The sequence below is a fragment of the Lutjanus erythropterus genome, chromosome 12 (assembly GCF_056507025.1).
Source record: "Lutjanus erythropterus isolate fLutEry1 chromosome 12, fLutEry1.hap2, whole genome shotgun sequence".
NCBI classification, from domain to species: Eukaryota; Metazoa; Chordata; class Actinopteri; order Lutjaniformes; family Lutjanidae; genus Lutjanus; species Lutjanus erythropterus.
Window position 1 is genome coordinate 8,022,386 of NC_139328.1, and position 14,657 is coordinate 8,037,042.

Consider the following 14,657-nt stretch of genomic DNA (forward strand, 5'->3'; position numbering starts at 1 on the left):
TTCTCAGGCGTATTTTAAATAACTACAGTAAATTAGCCCTGTCATCATCCTGTTAAATCCACGTACCTGTGAAATGTCAACTTTTCATGAGCTAAGAGAAACAAGGCTGTTTTCAGCTTTTGTGGAGATGCACTTTTCAAACTGTTCAGTCGGTTTTTCAAAGGTTTATTTAGATTAAGAAGTCTGAGATTTTTTCAGCTTGTAAAGGAAAATTTCAGTTTCACCAAACTCAGACATACATGGACAGCAGTGTATTCAAATATTAGCAATGATGCTTGTTTTTATAATGCTGTGTTTTAGTTTAATAGACCAGTGTTTCTCAAATGAGGTACTATTACTCTTAGGAGTTCTTTAGAGTACTGCAGGGGGTACGTGAGATTATTTTTATTTTAAATATCACTCATGCATGATTCCTGAAATAATCATACTATGATAAATTCAAGAACAATTTAAATGTATGTTGAATTAAACCACATTTTATAATCAATATTTCTATTTTCAGTGCTATCTTTAGCTGCCAAAAACTGTCAACTGCCATAAAATCCCACATGAGAAGAAAGCAACAAACATTATTTCATCCACTGTGAGCAGGATGCTAATTTTAATATTGAATGACAGACGAAAATCAAGAAAATTTCATCAGTTAGATATTGAAATGTAGCAGTAACACGTCTGAAATCATAGAGAAAGAAATGAAAAAGAAAGCAAAAAGCACGTCTTAATGGGATTTACCTCAACAAGCTGAGCGCTGTATTATACATCTTCATACAGGCATTTATTTATTTATTTTTCTACCAAAAATGTTTTGTGCTGATTAGGCGGTGCTTGGCTAAAATTTATCTCAAAGGAGGGTGCATTATTGAAAAAAGTTTGAGAGCCACTAGATTAGATGATGCAGGCTGATTAGTTTTTTTTTTTTAATTCTCTGGCAACTGTTTTGATAATTAATTAATTGTTAGTCATTTATCAAACAAAAATACCAAGCATTGTCTGGTTTCAGCTTTTCAGATGTGAATATTTGCTGGTTTTCTCTTTGTTATATAATTTTAAATCAGTTATTCTGAGGGCTTTTGAGTGTAGGTCAGCAAAAAATCTCTTTGGGCTCTCAGCAATTTTCAGTATTTTTTGATCTCATGTTGATTAAATGTTAAATTAAATGATGAATAAATCAAGACTGGATGCTTCCTGTCTACTAGACAAAAGAGGAACGAACAGATATAGCTGATGAAGTATAAAAGAAAAAATACTTTTTCACTGCACCTACAAACGAACAGATTTACTAAGTTATAGCCATAATAGGTTTCCTATGAAGGACAGTCCCAGCTACACTTTATGCAGTTAACAAATTAATAATTCCTTCTACTGTCTATGAAAAAGGTCTCCTTCTTAATTTTTTGTTTTCAAACTTTCTATTTCCTACTTAATTTACTGGATTGTCTCCCAACATGTTAATGCACATCTTGGTTACTATACATCACTGTTTCAGAATGTAAAATAGTTACTGGAACTTTTACAGGATGCATATTGTTTTTAATAAAAGAATAAGGAGAAGGGAAGGGTTTCAAGTCATATAACTCACAAGCTGCAAACTTTTGCTACAAGGCTGTTTCTTTGTAGTTTGTGAAATGCTCTTGACTATCCTTTAAATAAAGAATTGCAAAAAAAAAGATTGATCAATATTTAAATTAATCATTTGTTGCAGCCCTAAAGAAGTGGAATATATAGCAAATGAATAAAACCCATGCACAATACAACAGCATGTGAGCAGAGGTCTGTCATCAACATTAAAGGGCCACACGGTGAGAGAAGGACTTCTCCGTTATGAGCAGACAGAAAATGAAGGATCCAAAAATAAATCCAGCTCCACCAAGTGGGCTGAGGCTAAATGGTGTATGTGAAAACAGAAAGAGAAACAGTGGAGTGAAACAGATTGAATAATAGATGAACGATGAGCACTTTGATTCTGAAATAGCACAGGCAGGAGGAGAGAGAGCGAGAGAGAGACTCCATATCCTCACAGGTCTCAGCAGCTCTCCCCAGAGATTTCAGTTTGGGAACTATCCGCTGCTTTGTTGGTAATCACCGTCTCCATTAGCTGCACATAGTCTGTTTGAAGTTGACTGATAGCGCAAAGGGCTTTAAATTTATCTTCCACTGTCCTAAAACGCCTTTTCAAGCATGCAGCTGCGACCTTGCTGTGCTGCACGCCTCGTATCTCTCACATGTACTGTATATACTCCAACGTAAATTTCAACACACAACGACCACATGCATGTAAGTTATCTGCCTTCCATGTACCAGCAGGAGGTGATTTCAACAAAAAGGACCAATGAGTAGCCACGCTGGGAGCTCTGTGCAGCTTCAAAGCTCGCTGGAAAGAAAACGAAATGCTGGAGAGAAAAAAAAAGTCCAAATTTAGTTTTTAATCTTGAGCAGAAAAGTTTATCAAAGGTTTGTCTTGAGCACAGTGTTCAGATAGTTTTACAATGTTTACTTGTGTGAGGATGCTGTAATAACCTTAGTTTAGCATGTAAGCAGGCTAATATCTGAGCACAGAGCAGAAAGTACAGCTGAGGCTGACGAAAGTGTCATTAATTTAGAAGGGAACATCTGCTCCGAATTACCAGGTAATCCATCCAGTAAGTGTTGAGACAGTTCACTCTGAAGCAGAAATGTCAAACTCATGGTGGCACGAGAGATGGGGATTTGAATCTACAACTTGGGCTCGAGTCACGCTTAAGTTGCACACACAGTGACTTGAAACTTGAATTGAAATTCGTCCTCAACAGACTTGAGACTCAGATTTTTTTTCTATTTCATGTTTTATCATTGATCTTACAAGCTGAATGTCATTCCCTCCTTTATTATCATGACCTAAACATCTGGTGCACGTGGCCACAGATGACTGTGAACTGCAGCAACGACACATGGCGAGCACACCTGCGGCTGCTGTGCCATGTGTCATAACCTTTAACTTTAATAGCGTCACAGACGGCCCAAACAAAAGACTCTCTAAATGCAGTGTCTGCAGTATCAAAGTAAAGGACGCTTGATCGACCACATCAAACTGCATCAAACTGCAGCCAGCTGGGTAGTGAGTCACTTAAAGGAGCAATACGTAGCAATTCTGAGTGCAAAACTGAGTACAGCAAGCGAGTTGGAACCATAAACTGTATATTAAATAAGTTGAAATCTTATTTAATAAGTTGAAATCTTAATATACAGTCTATGGTTGGAGCGTGTTATTTCCCTGTGCCCACTCCTCCCCAGACTCAGGGAAGCTCAAGCAGGCTGCAGGAACACTTCAGGAGTGCAAGACAAGCACAACATTGTAATTTGACAATAACAGACGACAAGCGAACGCTGATCAGCTGTTTATAACTGTCAGTTGTCTGTCGATGTAAAGCTAAGCCTGTTTTCCAGAAAACAAAAGCCCACTGTTCTGAAAATGCACACTCTGGAGTTTAGTTCAGCGACTTCATGTCTTACTGCCTGCCAGACTCCATTAACATTTTGCTCAATTTAATATTTTGCAAACATTCAAACAAGTGAAACAGGCAAACAAGTTACAAACCAGGTTAGACATTCCAAAGGGGGACCCGTGGCTGTGGCATTGTTTTCAGTTTCCTTGATCTCTGTTGACATATCCTGGTCATTTTAGTATTTATAACAGGATATATATTACAGATTTCTCCTTTAATGTGAAAGTTAATGTCAGTGACTATGGACTGTTTGCAAACATGTTTAGCCCAGCATCAGCTATCTAACTACAGCTTGCTACTAGCTTTGGAGCTGAGGGAGGCAGGAACTAAATATTTTGAAAAGATGTTTATGTGTTTGTTTGCTTGCCACACTTGTTTGCATACAGCGCTGGCTTTGCCGTGACTGCAAAAATGGTCACATAGCCTAAAAATCCACATTCTGCTGCCAACAACTGCTGGCTAATTTTAAACCGTAACATCGGCTACAGGCAGGATACAGATTGATTGTTGACCACAAATCATCACAGGCTTATTAGGTTACCATTACACTGGGTTTGAGAGGCTGGTGTCACGTATTAATCTATTAGATAATAAACTGTCATGAGTTGGAGACCCAGTCATACAATACAGTTGCACTCAAACTGTTATTGAAAACTAGGTTACAGTTATTATGAAATGCCTAATAATGTCATATTTTCCTGATAACCTGACTAACTTTAGTCTATATCTATTTTCTAGCCACCATCTCTATATTCAAAAAAGATTGATGTATACCAAACAACTAATCAATACTGATATTATAGGCTAATAGATAAAGGAATGATGATAAGTCGCTCTATGTGCTTTGAATTCCTTAGATATAGCTACTCAGTGTTCAAAGCAGCCTGGATGATATGCAGCAGAGAGTCTCACATAGCCAAAGTGAGGTCTGGTTCCCATGTTATTATCCTGCCATAGAGGAAAAAAAAAAAAGCTCTCTGAACCAATCGCAATCGTCTCAGGCGGCGCTAAGCTAAGGATGCAGCGACACTGCTCCTATAAAATAGTGTTGGTGGCATTAAAATGCTTAAATCACTGTAACAGAAAAGGTAACAACTTCTAGTTTGTTTGTACTGTTAGAGACCCATAGCAGATGCCACAATGCCACCTGAAACGATTATCCAGTGGCAGGATTACAGCCACAGAGCACATCCGCTGAGTCAGACTAACTGCAGGTGATGCTCATTACAACTGTAGAGACTTGAGACTCGGATTTGTGACCGAACTGAGATTTAATTTGGACGTGCCCTTCAAAGATTTGAATCAGGGAATCATCAAAATCATTATCTGTCTAATAGTTGAGATATTTCAGCTGTAAGTGGTGAACAGAACAACCATCCCGAGAGCCACCAGCATGGCTTAAAATGAATGAAACAAAAAGTGCACCCAGAGACCTACACGAAAGCTGAACTTTTGCCCCCAGTCTCATCAGTTCACACCTCCCTGCACCCAGCAGGGGTGAGGGACTGTGGCTCTGTGTGGCACTGATAGGTGCAGGAATGGAAGAAACGACAGAGACGGTGTGAAGCAGATAATAGAAAATGAATTTATATCACACCGAATGACCGATCGCTACGTGTGTCCGACGTCGATAAGCTGGACAAATATCAAGAGATAATTGACACACGAGTAACAAAGCGTCTGGCCGGCCCTGTCACACACCCACCGGTTTAGTTTACAATGGCTTATCTGAGTTTATTGTACAGTCAGCGCTGTCTGCTGCTTCCTCTCTCCCTCTCTCCGTCTCTTTCCCGCTTTCTTCTCGTCTGACTCAGTGAGTGTGTGTGGTCTCTTTATAATCTGCAGGGTGGGCAGTGAAATATGTTGTCTCTGAATGTGGAAGACGCGGCATCCTCCGTCCCCTGACGGTTCATTTTAAGGCCAAAAGAAAAGTGGTCGTGTGTAGTCTACCCAGCAACACCAACACCATGTGATAGCTGGCTAGACTGCTGTGCATGGTTTGGGTAAATTCGTTTTTATTCTGTTTGTAGCTCAATATTTTAGGAAATATGCCTCTTAGTTTATTTAGCTGACATGATAAAATTGAGGCCACGTGTCTATGCGGCAGATTTTCCCATTGCCCTCTCCATTTTCTGCTCACGGATCACAATCCTCCTGTATTTCTCCCGATTTTTGACATATTTTCAATCTTTTTTTTCCTTTTCATTATCACAACCTGTGTCTGACACTGTACAGGGTGTTTAAGACTCTACTGTTTTTACGGGGACAACAATACAGCTTCACCAAACCAGACTTCCTAAGAAGAATTCACATTTCTAAAGCACAGTTTTCAAAGAAAAGGGCATGCATTTTTTTTAAAATCAGTTGCATTAATATTCTTTTAGGGGAAGGCAAAAAATTGAATGAATGAAAGAAATCTGATGAATATTAATTTATGCCAGAGATTTATGCAAGTTCACACTACAGGGACAAATTATTCTGTATTTTTTCTTGAGTATTAAAATTAAAATTAAAATTATTCAACATAAAATGCTGTTTCAGTGCATTTATTATTGCTATTTTCATTCTTTTAAAGTCACCGGAATGCAGAAACAGACTCTGAAACTCAGATTTTTTGGCACTGAAATCCTCCCTATTTTTGAGGCCTAAAGTTTGACAAGTAATCTGTGCAGCAAGTTTCAAGATAGAGTTAGCCAGCTTGCTTAACAAGACTGGAAGCAGAGAGACAACAGCTAGCCTCGCTAGTTCTAGCACATAACTCCCTGTAACATCACAACTTGTTGTTTTTACATTTGGGGTTAAACAAACTAGATGTAACTTGTTAATCAGTGAGCTTAAGAGGTGTTAGTGGGCGTTGCTTTTACTTTGGAGAGAGCCGGGCTACATGGTTGTAGTCTTTAAGTTAAGCTAACCATCCCCAGGCTCTGGCTTATAACACACAGGTATGAGAGTGGCAATGATCCTCCGCAAGAAAATACATAAGCATATTTCCCAAACGACTCCTATTTTATTAAAGAAAGAAAGAAAGAAAGAACTAACACATGCTTATGCAGACAACACTAGTAGGCTTAGTCTCATCACTAAAAAAAAGGATTTTTTTATGCTCTCCCACATTTTTGAGTATGAATTAATACTTCTACGTCTACAGGGCTACTCCAGAAATTTATACTGCACTTCCATAAAATTGGGTAAAAAAATTTGAGATAAGGCTGTTGCCTTTTAAAATACTGTGCTATGGACAAACCAACTGCAGGCATTTTTTTTCCAGGATGGCAAAGTCATGACCCACCATCCCACCCTTAAATGAAAGAATCAATACTTCAAAAAACTCCCAACTTCAAACTTGGAAGCTGTTTAATTTTGCCATCGAAGGGTAACTTGTTGGACTCGCTGGCATGTTGTGCAACTAGTGTTGCTCCAACCACAGGGGGTGGACGTCGCTGGGGCGATAATGGGCTAATGCTGTAATACTGAGGAACAGTAAAGAGAAACTGTGTGAACGTTAAGCCTCAGTCAAAGCCGACAAAATAACAACAGTAGGAGGCTGGACGCCAGTAACTGTAGCTTTTTGTAAAGTTGCATTAAGTTCCACTGCTGTTTTACAAAAGCTGGCTGCTCTGTGACCCTCGTCACCAGTGTGTGTGTTGCTGCTGTGTGTAAATTTACTTGATAGACATGCTCTGAGGGTAACAATATCAGAGAAAAATAAATGTGAAAGTGCAGGATTTCATTTGTGTAACTATGACTAGCACCCAGCAGCTAGCTTGCTCAGACCACAAAGTTGTGAGGTGAGATCCACACTTACTTTTACTGCACCATACTACTTTGTGTATCATAAATTAAGTAATTTGCACAAACAAACAAAAGGGCTTTACCACTGAGCCAACCTAAACAACCACAGGAGAGATTTCATCACAGCGACAGCCCTGTCATGAGAGACAGATTTTATAAAAGAATGGTCAGAATCAATTAGCAGACTTTTAGTTTCTAGTACGGGTCAAGCTCCAAAACCAGAATCCTACATTTCTCACGATGTAAATTAATAGCTTAACTGCTTAGTAAATGCCTCTGTCTTTCAAATTACATGACCTCAGTTTGGCTCGTCTCCAAGCCCAAGCAGAGATAAGCCCAAAGTCATTATCAGGGGTTGTTTTTCAGATTTAACAAAACTCCTCCACTGTTGTTTTCTCAAGCTGAGGTGCAATGACCATAAACTGACCTTTATGTGTAAAATCTGTCAAGCTCCTCTGTTTCTTTATGTTGGTAGATGTCTCATTAATATGCAGAGTCTGTGAAGATTTTTGATGAATTCAGCTGCATTCGGAAAAATATATCACTGAGCGTGCTTTAAACATCTTTTTTCTCAAGAGACAATCTTTGAAGAAAATATCTTTAAATTTATTTTTCTTCTATGAGTGTAGTGGTTAGGACTGTCACCTCAGGATCCTGGGTTCGAATCCCCGTGGGAAGCTGGGGAGTTTGCGGCGGGGTCAGGGCCTTTCTGTGCAGAGTTTTGCATGTTCTCCTCGTGTCTGCGTGGGTTCTCTGCGGGAACTCCAGCTTCATCCCTCAGTCCAAAGACATGCATTAATTTGGTTAACTGGTGACTCTAAATTGTCCATAGGTGTGAATGTGAGGGTGAGTGGTTGTCTGTCCCTTCCAGGGTGCACCCCGCCTCTCGCCCGGTGTCAGCTGGGAGAGGCTCCAACCCCTCTGCGATTGCAGTTTGATTCACGATTAGTAGGAATGATCACAGTTTTCATTTTCACTGAAAAAAAAAAACTCATGATGATGTGACATTTGTTTGGGTCTGTGCCAAACAAACATGCTTTCTTACAGCTGGTGAACAATATTTGTAGGTCAGGGCATATCTGCACAGTACTACAGTACTCCATTATTACACTGTTTTTTCATACAATTTTCCTTTAGAAAAACAAAAACGCTTGGCCATATTGTGATTTTGATAATAATTTGATTAACTAGGCAGCCCTCTACTAGAATATAACTGAACTAGAGATGCATTAATTTTGAAATGATTTCAATCCGGATGCCGCCTCAGCTCTTTCAGGCTCTTTCAGTAGCGACATTTGCACTAATGCTTGAGTAGTTTTCAACACATGTTAGCTTAAGTAATGTTTAAGTGCAGTCCTTCTTGCTCGAGTAAGATATTGCAGAACTGCTCGTCCTCAGCACAAAGAGATCCTGCAGAACAAAAACACCTGAGCTCCTCTGGGACGGAGATAATCACATCCTTTTCTCTCCTCGCCCAGGAAGCAAACACCACCTAATTTCTAGTCCATTTGCAGAGGTTAGACAGCTGCTTTCACTTTTCATGTTTATATGCTCTTACCGGCTTAGTGAGTACTTTAAATCAAATTTGCAGCGTCCAGCAGCAGACCTGTAATACTGTTTGGTCAAACTAGATGTGGTGAGTAAATAAAGTGATTTAACACCGGCTTATCTTCTCCAAGAGAGCAGACCACTGTGCTGCAAAGCCCCCTCTTGCTGATGGCAGCGGGGGATCATGGGAAAGAGACGGGTCTGTGATACCGTGGATACAGTAAGGGATGGGTACACACACAGTTGTAATTACAGAGCTGAAACTGTACACCCTGTGTCTGTCAGTTAGCGCTGCTGCTGTCACTATTATTACCCAGACGCCTGTGTACTCCACTGACACAGCGAGGCTCCAACACCAAACTGCACTCTACCATGGAAATTAACTACATGGCTGATAAGGCTGCATAAAGCTAATGCTAAATATAAACTAAATGAAATTAATGGAGGGAAGTCGAAGTGTACTGCAGAAACAACCTATATTCCCCGAGGTATTACAAGTTCCACTGAATCCAATTACTGGTCGGTGGTTGTCATCCGGAGTTACAGAGTGTTCTCGACGCCCTCCATGGGTCCTGCCTGTGGGCCCCACACCTCCAGAGCCACTGTAGGGTGCGAGGGCTTGATGGATGGCCCGGCTGCAACACAATGGCTAATGTTACAAGTTGTCAGCCACTCAATAGGGGGGCGGTCTCAGGTGGCTGTAGGCAGCCTGTGCCATGCCAGAGCGGCCCTTTAGTTTGAGAGTGACGGCTCTCTGGGGACCGTCTGTCTTTGGTTATAAAGAGATGGAGAGCAATGGAGGAGTCAGTGGCTTGTCGGCCCCAAACTTCATCATCCTGGCCGTCAAACTCCGCTCCGCACACAGCACGAGGTTGTCCTCTTCAGTGTCATGTAAGTTTAGAAAAGCAGAAGAATTCAAGTTTTCTGGAAGTCAAGGTTGTTGTACTCGCATATGTGCATATGTATTTTTTTCTTGACCTGGGCAATAAAGTAATAGAGAGCCTAAGTCACGCCCCTTCCAGTGGACCAGCATAGGACCTTACTTAAGAGAAAATATGATCTGCAGTCAATGATGAGAGATAAATTATTTTTTGATCCCATTTGAATCATGCCATGAATTACATGTATGATGTTTGTCAAATTAAAAGACATATTTTCAAGACAAGACAGTCACAGTTTGTCCTAAGAGTCATGAAGTATCATATTGTGAACATGCTCCAAAAAAAACGTTATGATGCCCATGTGTGTTTTTGTACTGGGATGTAGCCACACAAGCAGTGGGTCTTGCCCATTCTTTCTCTTCACTGCTGATAAAAGGACCAGGAGTCACTGGATAAGGGCAAGATAAAGTTACAAAGGACAGTCAGGTTGGTGTTGATGATGTATATCGTGCGAGACGAGAGATATAGTCCACTCAGTGTTTTCACACAAAACTAAACTACGATAAACCTGCCACAAACGAAGACGTTCTTGATGTTTTAAATTGAGAAACATCATATGTGTAATTCGTGGCACAGTTCAAACAGAATAAAAAATAGACAACTGTTCATGTTTTTTCTGAATTTATGTCCCATGGGGCGTGACTTCATCATTCTATAGTGATATGTATCAGCCATAGACATGTGATCAATAGCAATAAGAGAATTGTTCAATACTTTCACTTAAATGCAAACAGCCATGAAGGCACAGAACAAAATACCTTGGTTCATTAACAGCCAATCATATCCCTTATTACGTGTGTATATATGTAAAACTATTAATAGATCAGCGTGTTAATATCACATCTAGGGCTGCAACAAACTGTTATTTTTATTATCAATTAATCTACAAATTCTGTTCTCCATAATGCCAATCACAATTTCTCAGAGTCCAAGATGGCATCATTTTGTCCCAAACCCAAAATTATTCAGTTTACGATGTTGTAAAACAGAGAAAATCAGCAAATCACTCAATCAAATCTATGAATGGACTAACAGTTTCAGCTCTAATACACGTCTCTCAGCCTTACAATTTTTTTTATATTTTAATAGTATTTAGTTAGTATTTATTAACTATGTATTTTTTTTTAATACATGGATACACGTATTCAGATTCAGGAGGGCAAACAGTTGAATGATGCGTTCAAAGGCGATGCATGATGGGGTTTTTAAAAGTTTAGAACATCAAAGAGTTGGCGAGGACGCGGTTGAGAGAGTCAGCCTGAGGGACAGTGGACACACCTGCTCTGACTAAAGTCTCTCATTCTCTGCATTCTGCTTACTGTAACACTGAGATACATCAAGCTTTTTACCATCTTAGAGCAGAACTTCTCAAAATCTGGCCCCGAGGTCCACATCCACACCGAACGGCGAGTCGGTGCCCGGCTCATACCTCATGCTGTGAGTGTAACATTTTATGTTTTACAATAAATTTCCTTTGATCGATAGATTGTTAGTGACGATTAATATGCAGTGTAGCTGCTGCACTGTGAACGAGCTCGAGTGACTGATACACCAGCAGCTGGAGATCAATTTTAATGTGGTTTACCATGTGATTGACAGCGTCATGGCAACGTTAACAGCTGGACAGAGTGTCGTGAGTTGCTGCTGCAGAGTTCACACATTAATATTACACCAGAGACTTTGCTATCAGCTCCGAAATCAGCTCCATTTTATTTAGTGTGTATTATATATTAGTATTCATTTACTACACAATTTCTACAGCTGATCCATGAATCGATTATTGATTGTTTATTAAATTATTCACCATCTATCTGGATAATTGATTAATCGGCTTAAGCAATTTTTTAGAAGACAAATTTAAGAAAAACATGTCCAAATTCTCTGCTTCCAGCTTCTTAAATGTGAATATTCTCTGGTTTCTTTACTCGTCTCTTACAGTAAACCAAATATCTCTGGGTTGTGTGCAAAACAAGACATTTGAGGACGTCATTTTAAGCTTTGGGAAACACTGACCGATATTTTTGATCATTCTAAGGACCAAATAACTAACAGATTAATAGAGAAAATGATCAAGAGATTGATCGATAATAAAAAAGAAACGTTTAAGAAATGAACAACTATTTGTCAACTGACGAGATTGTGACATGATTATAAAAATAGAGATGGTCAACAGATTAATCAACAATGAAAATAATAGTTAGTCGCAGCCCTAAATGTAAACGCAGTCATCAGAATATATGTCCGAGCCTCTGTTTCCTAATGCTGAGTGATGTGAAGTTAATTATTTGCTTGTTGATTATATGTTGCTTAAAAGTTTTAAGTGAGTTGTTTAATGTTATTATATTATTGCCAATCGTTCTGGACCTGTGAACTTGAATAAAAATGAGATGCAGACCTATGAGTTATACGTTTGAGGATGCACTGCAGTAATATGAACCTACTCTGTACTGAAATTATTATTTTAGCTCAGTGACATAAATGGCAAATGCCTCCACAGTATTTATTCTCCCTCTGAGATCATGTCACCATCAGCTAATTTTGATTAAATATTACATTAAAGCATCATTCATCATACCCGAAATATCCCCACATTATAAATAATGAGAGCCTGAATCAATATTATAATATATGGATTTGTCAATACTGTCCAGCTCTACAAACTAGTGCCAGTAAAACCGTCTCTGCCTGACACATGAAGCAAAGAGGAATTCCCTCCCTTTCACCAACATGAAAGAGAGCACATTCATCCTCAGCGCCACATTAACTTGCTTTAACCAGAATTACTTTTGTACGGCAATAAAAACAAGGTTCAGAGCCGCCGTCCAAGAAATTCTTCAAATCGGAAATTTACAAGCAGTCGTGGCAGGCCCTGACAATGTCGGGGAGCAAGACCCAATCTGTTTAAAACCCCATTTGGACGTGTGCCTCGTGTCTGGGTTAGTGTGGTCTCCCCTCACTCAGTAAAAGGCTGACAGACAGACCTATAAACAACCAGCTTTTATCTCTGTGAGCGAGACGTGGCAACAAAGAGCCCAGCTGCCTGGCCACATTCCCCCTCCTTCCCTCTGTTTTCCCCTTTTATCTTTCCTGTCATCACCCCACCATGCTGAAGAGGAGGCGCGCAGGGATCCAGAGGTGTGCTTAAATCTTTCTCTTTCACAGCTTCTTCATTGGTATCCTGCTGTTGTTTTCTGTGTCTGGCACACCAGCCGAATGCTGCTGCAGCTGAGGGCAGCGATATGAGTAATTTTCTTGATTTGTTGGAAGGAAATACTGACTTTTCTTCCTGAATCAGTAATAGCATAATTGCACCAGACCTCACTTAGGATAATAATGGCTCCCTGAATAGTGCACTGCACCGTTTTCAAAGTGGACCATATTGATCCAAATTACAGTATATGTAACCATCCCTGATAACCTGGAGCACCCTTCATTTTTAGCCATGCAGGCAGCACGGTTTAAGCGATGGAAACGTCAGTGCAAACTGAAACATTTTAAAGGGACAGTAAAATACAAACCAAAAATACATTTTTCCTGCAGTTCTGTTGGTCCATATAGATTGTTTTGGTGGGTGTGGCTTAGTTTTGGTGTCTGTCTTCTCTACAGTATAATGGAACTAATTGGTGCCCCCAAAAAATACATAAAAACCTCAACAGTGATGTCTCTTTCCACAAATCATGACCTGGTTAGTCACAGAACTTGCTGTGAGCAGGTTCATATAGGAAACCAATCATGTTTACGTCCCACACTCACGAGTCCGAGCCTCTCATCCATGAGTAGATGCACACTTCATTCTGCATTGTGATGCTGTTGTCGAACATTACAGAACATTAAACTATGACATATCATTTAAAACTGGACATTTCTTGTGTCAGAGCTGTGATTTTTTTGTTGTCTATTCTATTTTTTGTAGGTCTATTCTGAGGTTTCTCCCAATTTTTTCATGTTAAAGACTTTCTGTCGCAAGTTTTACTTCCCCAAATCAAGGATCTAAAGATAGAGTGTTGTGGTTTGCTATATTGAGTTATATGAATAAATCTGACTTGACTGGCATGCTTTGATTTGCACCAATGTGCCTGAATATGGCGTCACACTTTACTTTACTATACTTTTAAAGCCCAGAATGGTTCGACCCCAAGATATATTTCTGACCTTTCAACCCCAAAGGACCCTGAGGTCGTCTCTCTCTCTCTCTCTCTCTCTCTCTCTCTCTCTCTCTCTTTCTCTCTCTCTCGGTGGTTCCCAAATCTAAACTGAAAAACAAAGATGACAGAACATTTGCCACCAGGGTCGCCCGACTCAAGAACAACCTTCCAGAGGAGATTAGGATGCCCGAGTCTATTTCCTGTTATTCTTATTTTGTATATTGTTTATTGATGCCAATGTTCTGATTATCACCTCCATGATTTCAGCTGTTGTTGTTTAAAACACCTTGCAAACCCTGTTTTGAATAGGCGTTTTATAATTGTCGTTATTCCAGTGTACAAGACCTATAATTGTTACTGCTCACTCTGAGGAAGGACTTAACCAACAAATTTCCATCTTTGTAGAGCGACCCCTGTTCCTCCAGTGCTACAAGACTCTGAACTACCAACCAATTTAATTTTGTGTCTCATTTTCTGGTCTTTAAAATAAAATGAAGCTCATTAAAATGCAACATTCATACACAGATTTAAGGCTTTCCACTGTTGATGACAAAATCCCTTTAGAACACTGGGGTTCCTGTTTTAGTTCATCATCGTCATCGTCACAAAATATCGATTGACATTCAGCCAATATTTTCTGATGGAACTTGAATCAATATTCTGTGACAACCGATAGCCCTTTCCCAATCAAGTCAGAGTAAAAATCCAGTTCTGGGGGTAATGTGTGGGACTTGGTATGCACGGACATG

At 39.7% G+C, this 14,657-nt stretch overlaps 1 protein-coding gene across 1 annotated transcript in view; it reads right to left on the reverse strand.

Moving 5' to 3' along the window:
• LOC146317535 (potassium/sodium hyperpolarization-activated cyclic nucleotide-gated channel 2) overlaps positions 1-14,657 on the reverse strand; it is a 55,013-nt gene that overhangs the window by 29,754 nt on the left and 10,602 nt on the right. The window lies entirely within an intron of this gene.